The sequence below is a fragment of the Cibotium barometz genome, chromosome 55 (assembly GCF_041138505.1).
Source record: "Cibotium barometz isolate CiBa-2024 chromosome 55, ASM4113850v1, whole genome shotgun sequence".
NCBI classification, from domain to species: domain Eukaryota; kingdom Viridiplantae; phylum Streptophyta; class Polypodiopsida; order Cyatheales; family Cibotiaceae; genus Cibotium; species Cibotium barometz.
The window spans coordinates 5,477,349-5,485,478 of record NC_141100.1 but is presented as its reverse complement, the minus strand read 5'-3'; positions in this window follow the sequence as shown (position 1 = coordinate 5,485,478).

Here is an 8,130-nt window from a genome sequence, read left to right as displayed (position 1 = left end):
TACTGTTTTTTTTGGCATACATTTTGCCAGATGGAGGCGCGGGGTATAGACTACCAAAGGAGAGAGAATCCAGTGGTCCGAAGATTATTTTAAAGCCGTGTTCAAGTGTGTTAAGATTGTCATCATTTTATGGGCTTGTAATGCTAGATGTATATTTATATGCCAAGCTTGGTGCTTTAGAAGCTTCTATATGGATATATATGGCAATCATGATGTGTTTAGATAGAAGGTTGGCAAGTTGAGAACAATGTATACATATATGTATGAGTGTGAACAATATCTATGGATATTATGGGTGCGTGCACATACACAGACACATATTTACATGTGTATGTGACATGCACACATGCGTTCATAGCCGTACACACACATACACATATCTTCTAGTTATAGCATGTATGGTTTCAATGGATTATACGTACACGTACACATGCGTACATGTATATACATACATATATCTTTATGCGTGTTTGTGTGTAACTCGATGTGCCTAGATTCTAAAAGGAAAGGAAGGGTGATTTTACACATATTTCTTTTGCCTATAACTACATGGAAATTGCTTCCTTGGAAATGTAAAATGCTTCCTGCCCGTCAGAGACGGGTCGTGACACTAGTGTAATAAAGCCTTGCAAGAAGCTTGTCCATGCCTATAAACAGCGCACAGCGCTAATGATTGTTTTTTTTTTAAGAAAAGAAATTTGTCTGTGTTGTCGCCATCGCAGAATTGAAAAGGAAAGAGAAAACTTCCACGCCCATATTGCTGAAATTGCAGCCGTTCGTAGGATGGTGGAGAGAAGGGGGAAAAAAACCAATTTCTTGATTTTTTTCCTTTGATTATAACTTTTTATCTTCTATTTTTCTACAATAAGGGCTTTTCTCTCAATTGATTTATAGCCAATTTCCCACCATTGATTATGGTCATAGCAATTCTCAGAATAGAATTTTCATCTCCTTATCTTGTTGATTCCATCCATACATATGGATTAGAGAGAGGATTACGATTCTTGAAGGTGGTTTGGAAGAGTGGTTTTTATTTTACAAAGGTGGTTTTGATTAAAAAGTGACATTCAACCTTACCCCTTGATCCCAATTTCCATCCAAGGGCTCGGAAAATTCCCATGCTTTTGTCCATGGGTTGTTCACTCTTTCACTACTCTACCCTTTGGGTTTGGGTTTTGGTGAGTTTCTCCCTATTCTCCAAATCAAAGTACCCTAAGCTCTGATACCACTTACACAAGATCTTGAAATACTCGTGAAGAAATAATCAAAACTCATAAATACTTCAAAAATATAACCATACAATTGATTTCAAATTGACTAGATTGTGCATAAAATAAAATAACAACAAGAGATAGAGTAGAAAGTACTTCACCACACAAGAGACAAATACTGGGTGCAATCTCTCCCCTCAAGCGTGTAGCTCCACTTCCACGACTTGATTATTTTATAGAATTGTATTCCATAAAAATAGTCCAAGAAGCTAATAATAGTTGTGCATACAATTTTTGGCTTACTTTTCCACTTTTGGGTTTTGCTTTACATATTAATAATCATATCAAGGTTTCTAAGGTTTGTACATATTAATAATCATATCAAGGTTTCTAAGGTTTGTACATATCAAAAACTTTTCCCAATGATAAATACTAATGGGCCTTTACACAAAATAATCTTGTGCACACTTGTACATAAAATAACCTAGCCACACGAAAGAATATAGATGACATTAAATAACCTAGTCACATGAAAGGCTATAAATTATTAATGAAATTCTTATATATGATTAGCAAATAATCTCCATCTTCACGCCACCACTCAATCCACCATCCATACGACACCTCAATCAGTACCCTCGTATACTGTGCCACCTCAATCAGTTCCCTCGTATGGTGCGACACCTAGATTGGTACCCTCGCACATCTCGGAACCTATATGCATAGACACAATCCACATTAGTTAAACAATTAATTGAACACATCAATTAATCCCAACGTCATCATGAGATATAAGCAACCATAATATCAAACTACACGTACCGAAACAGGCACGGCACACACAAGCATCCCCAATATAAAATAAGGAATATAATTCCCAGTATACAAGAGTAATTCTCATAACAACCCTACGGAGGGTTAGAAACTATGTTGAGCAAACTAGGCGGGTTAAGGAAGTATGTTAGGGGGGATAGCTCTGGGAGCTAATACAAAAAAAGGGGATTGTATCTTGATGATGAATTTGGAATAAGAACACACAAGGAGGTGGTATAGGAATGGTCGAAAAGAACCACCCAAGGAGGTGGTGATATAACAACTTATGATGAAACCTTTGGTGAGTTTACTAAAGTAAGAGAGAGGCTCAAATAGGACAAGGCTAACATGTTTTCCTCCCCAACAGGTTAAAAAAAATCTTGAGAAAATCTCCTAGAGAGGTGCACAATAATGAAGCCACCTAGAGAGGTGCACAATAATGAAGCCATCTAGAGAGGTGGAAATCAACATATTGAAGAGGGTTTTCCATAAAGGGTGCAAGCCAAGGTTAGGGAACCAAGGCTAGTGGTGGATCCTAACAACTGAGATCATGGATAGGAGGGAGATGAGTAGATAAAGTTCACCAGATTCTGTTTCTACCTTTCCCTGATTAGGGCTCCTTAGGGAGGGAGTTTCCTCCTTTTCCTCCTCAAGGGTTTTCTTTAAAGAGGAAATGGGGGAGGAGCTTGAACAAGGAATAAGGAGAACAAACTTCACACGATTACTAACTGAAAAAGTAAGGAAGTAATTTTTTATAAAGAAGCTTCCAAAGGTAGGGGGTGGGAATACTAAAATTCTATAGGAAGAACTAATGACTCTTACCCATGAAGGTAAGAACATAACAAATATTTTTCAAATCTTCAAATAATATTTTCCAATTGTTGAAAGGAGTCTTAGGGGGGCTCTTTGTGTACAATAGGGCCCAAAGGACCCATCATTGACAAGAAAGTAAGAATCTCGCTAGCATATGACTTGCTTCTTCCTTGATTTTACTAGGGGACATTGCCTATCAAGATTCCCATGGGGGACATTGCCTATCAAGATTCCCATGCGGGGGGGGCGGGGGAGGACTACTTCAATTGATATCCATTGATTAGGAAGGCATTTTCTAACTTGTCCATCACACTTGAATTTCCTGGGATCCATTGGGGCACACTTCCACTACCTTTTGAATAGTCACATCGATCTTTGTTGAAACTTGTCTGGGAGCTTACCATATTATAAGCAAGGAAAAGGTCAAGTTCTTTGAACACCTTTTGGCTTGACAAAACCATCATTATAAGATTTTCTTCTTAATTATGTGGCCTTTATATACATTGTAGGAACATCCTTGGAATCTCATCCAAACACTCTATCCAACTAAAAGAACTTACTATATCATAAGCAAGGAAAAGATCATCTTCTTTGAACACCTTTGGCTTGAGGAAACCATCATTGTTGTAAGCTTTTCTTCATAATTGTGTGGACTCTATTCATATTTCATAGACATCCTTGGAATCTCATCCAAACACTCTAAATGAACAAGTCATTAGGTCATTTAGAATCTTGCTCTTGTAGTCTTTTGAATAAAGCTACTCTAAGGGATGGCAACTCTAGCTCCACACTAGCAAGATTGCTTTTGTTATATCCATACACCGATTGGAAAGGGGCTTGGCATGTTATTACCTTGTGTGAAAAGTAATGCAGTAGGTTTTCAAAACGGTGTTCCTTCTTCCCAAAGATAAAAAATCATCTAAGTAAACCTCAATATGATGTAAGAAGGTCAGGAATGTAGCCACCATCACTCATCACTCTTTAGAAGGTTGTTGGGGGCCACATAATCCAAAAGGCATCATCTTATAAGAATAATTCCCCCATTTAGTGGTAAATGTGGTCTTGGCTCTATCGTGTTTGACTATGAAACTTGATTGCACCCACTAAACCCATACAAAAAGGAATACATCTCATGGGGCCAGAACCACCACTGTGTGTCTAAGAGTTGGTCCATGAAGGGAATAGGGAAGTGGTTTTGTTTTGTTTTAGAGGTAAGCTTCCTATTATTCGTCCCATTCTTCTTTGGCGCTACCACAATTGGTAAGACCTATGCTACATAGGATAAATGAACTCTACCTCTCGAAGAGCTTATGGAGTTATCAACTTTAATTAGCATGGAGTATTGTCCCAGCCTTACTAGCTTGGTATCAGGCTCTAAGTTGATGTGGTGTTGGTAGAGGGCTAGGAAAATTCCTCTCAAGTCCCCATATGACCAAGCAAACACATCATGTATCAAGCTCTATGTTAATATGGTGTTGGTAGAGAGAACCAATGAAAAAACATCATGTATCAAGCTCTAAGTTAATGTGGTGTTGGTAGGTGGCTAGGCATATTTCTCTCAAGTCCCCATATGACCAAGCAGACACATCAGGTACCCTTTCTAGTAACTCTGTGAATGCTTATATCTTTTTGGAAGTTATAGTCTGACCCACCCTTGAGGTTCGTTCTTTACCCTTCTTAGCCTTCAAAATCAGATCTTGATGTCCTTCCACTTCCTTAATAAAAGTACCTTTGAATAGTTGACATGTTCAAGAGGACCTTCTTACCTTCTGTTTGGGTGAAGGACCTTCTTTATCCATGGAATCCTAGCCTTTTTCTTTTCTTCTACTTGGTCCCTTCACTTGGCCTTTCTATGTTCCTTCTCCGAGACCTTCTTCATCCTGGAATCCTAGATTTTTCCTTGTCTTTCAGTTCGTCTCCTTCACTTGGCCTTCCTCTCTTCCTTTGACTGGCTAGTTCTCTTAACGTTGGCTCGGAGGTAAGTTATATTGGCAGGTCATTCTCTTTAGCTGACACGTGTGACTAATAGATGCCATATATAAAGTCAAAGGTTTGAGACCTTAGTAAAACAGAGTATTCTTTGTCATCTTGCCAGCCTTTGTCGCCTTTCTCTTGCTTTGTCTCTAATTCATTGGTTCATAACTATAACCTTGTGTCATTTTCTTTTTATTCCCAACAACCTTCTTTGCCTTACTCATAGGTGAGAATCTCTCTCATTCCACTAAGAAGGTTTAAAGGTACTCCAACTCTTGCTTATTCTCAAGGGAATATTCTATCTTCCTTCCACATCCTAGGTAGATATATCTTCCTTTCACTTCCCAACAAGAAATATTTCCAACCAAGTATTCATAGTGTACCTAGAGATGGTTGTGGTCAGTTAGGATCCTCTCCAGTATCTTATTCTTATTGAGCAAGTAGGGAAATGAATTGTTTCTAGCACTACCTTGTCCACTAAGTCCCAATAAGTTTTGCTAATTGGATGGCAAGAGGTAAGGATCATAATATTCCACGTATTTTCTAAGTTATACACATCTATACAAAAGACCCATTCACACTCCTTTGTAACCATAATACTTGTTTCTACTCTTATCTTATCTTTCTTTACTTTCTCCTTTTTTTTAAAAGTATACACTATAGGTCTCCTCTACTAACTTTTCCACAATTAATGATTTGATCAGGAAGGTCTACCCATCCAATAATGTCAATAGAACAAACTAGGCAAGATGAAGGAAATTCAAAGTCTTGTTTTCTTACCGGTTCCTTCAAGTAGTAAGAATTATTAATTTCTCCTTTCCTTTGAAGTACACACTATAGGTCTCCTCTATCAACTTTTCCACACTTGCTTTGATAAGTGAGATTCATCTAATAAGGTTAATAGAACATAATAAGAAAATTGGTAGTATGAAGGTCACCTAACCATGCAAGAATAAGGTCAATTGAACATAGGAAGCAACTTGGCAGAATGATGAAGGAAATTCGGATTCTTTTTTTCTCAATGCTTCTTATAAGGGAGCTACTAGGAGATGATAATTTGTAAACAAAAGTTTATAATATCTAAATTTACTCAAGAATGTAATCTATTCTTTCCATGACTGGGAAAACAGTGATCGTAACTAAGGAATCTATTCCCCCGACCCAAAGCAGGGTCCAATGGCATCCACACAAGTGCATGTGACTAATATCATATGCTCTAATCCTAGGATCTAAAACCTAATCCTCTCAAGGAATAGATAAGCAAGAAAATCACTCCACATAACAACTTTCTTGATAAGATCAAGTGCAAGATTTTCTTATCTTGGTGTCCTTCTCTCTTATGCCATAGGAGACTTCTATATTAGGGGAAGCAAGAATCTTACCCATGAAGATTGGTTTTCTTCTTTTCTTCTTTCTTTCTTTCTTACTAAGTGTGTTTCATTCTTGTCATCAAATCCTCCTTTGGGCAATTTTCTATCCACTCTTTCTTGATTATTCATTATAGTGTTTCCTTGGTTGCACACCAGAAATGGTACTCTTAACAAGAAACATTTAATTAGAGAATGTTTTTGCCAAAAAAAAATATCTTATGATAGATGATAAATCAAGAGAACATTTTAATGATAGATAGAATCAAAGAATGGACCACAATTAGCAATAATGCATCTGTCTTTTTTATTAGTTTACCCTCCCATGGGCTTACTTTATTAAATTAAATTTTGATAAGATATTCCATTTATTTGTGTTTGTATTTCTTTAGCTCATCCATGCTCATGCCCTTGACTAGGACTCTTGCTAGTGCTAGTTGCGCACTTAGTTGCTAAGGCTTTAGATGATGCATCCCGTATCTCTTGGTGAGGGGGGGGGGTGACTTCTACATCACTACCTTGCATATTGTCTACTAGTAGACCTATTGCCTCACTAAAACACTCATGAAAGATGGTCTCTAGACCTATAGAGAGATGTTCATGAAGCCAACTTATTCTTAGGAGATAAATAATCTAGCTTTCTATGGGGTTTGTATCTCTTATGGGCATAGTTAGTTCTAGTAATGTAGTCATGTCTGGTCTCACCTTCCTCTTGCTTGAGGTTGTAGATTTGTTGCAATGGGACTCCATTTGGCTCCACTAGGTGAGAATCCCACAATGACCTCATAGCTAGCCTTTTCAAGTGGACTTAGTGCCGTAAACCATGATCTTGATTTGCCTCACCTAGGGACTCTCCCCCTATGCAAGTGATGACATCTAGTGTGTGTGTGGAAGGTAGAGCCCCCGAAAGGTCAGTACCAAGCCAAAAAAAAAAAAAAAGGTGTAGCGGACCTACAACGAATTAAAGATTTTAGGATTTATATTTTCTATTTGAAAAGTTCCTAATCCCACAAAATGTCAAGCGATTGATGCTCAACTTTTCAACAAAGGTTTGCTCCTGAAGTTGCTTAAGCCACAGAGTCACTCAAAAAACTCCTTCACAAGGGCATTAAATGTATGTCTTCAAAGAGGCAAATTTAAAACCAATCCAGTTTTCAAAACCAATTCTACTTTGAACTGATGCTTCAAATCTGGGTTTAGGGACAGTGTTGTCACAACAGGATGAGATGGGTAGCTTTTGGGAAACCCAGAAAGCACTTACCATTGTGTGATATTTTCAGAAATTACACTCCCTACATTCTTGAAAAACGAACAAATTACCATCTGGAATGGACCTTACAGAGAGACTCAACAAAACCCTGAAGGACACTATTCTACTCTCTGTTCTGCCTATAGGTGTGTTGTGCAAGCCTGACAAGAATCAGCCCAACGAAGGCTTTGTACAACATGGATTCAATCAACCTTGCCTCCAGAGTTTACTCTCTATAGAGATAATCCCAAGTTCAAGGATGCTGTGGATTGGTATTATAATTCCTTTGCAGCAAGATCAATCCATTGTTTGTTCAGCTCTACTAACAAGCCTTTCCATAGCTCAGGCAAGACAATTATTAATTCGGCAAATCGCAAGGATTTTCATAAGCGCTGTAGCAAGCCGGTTCATCCACTTGGGATCCCAATAAAACCCTTCTAATTAAGGAGTAAAAGGGCACTAATTGGATTTGTGTGTCCATAACTAGCCTTACAGCCGACGGATAAATTGCAGTGCCAATCTACCCTCTTCACTGTATCTCAACACAGCAGAGAGCATGGAGCAACCAAGTTGGCCAAATTCAGGAGCTCAGCTCATTCCAACCTTCAGACAAGCTTCAGGTTGGCCCTTTGAAGCTTCATTTCCCCCACAACCTTTACAAACCAATCAATAACACATGGTATAAGACTGAGTGAGTATATTA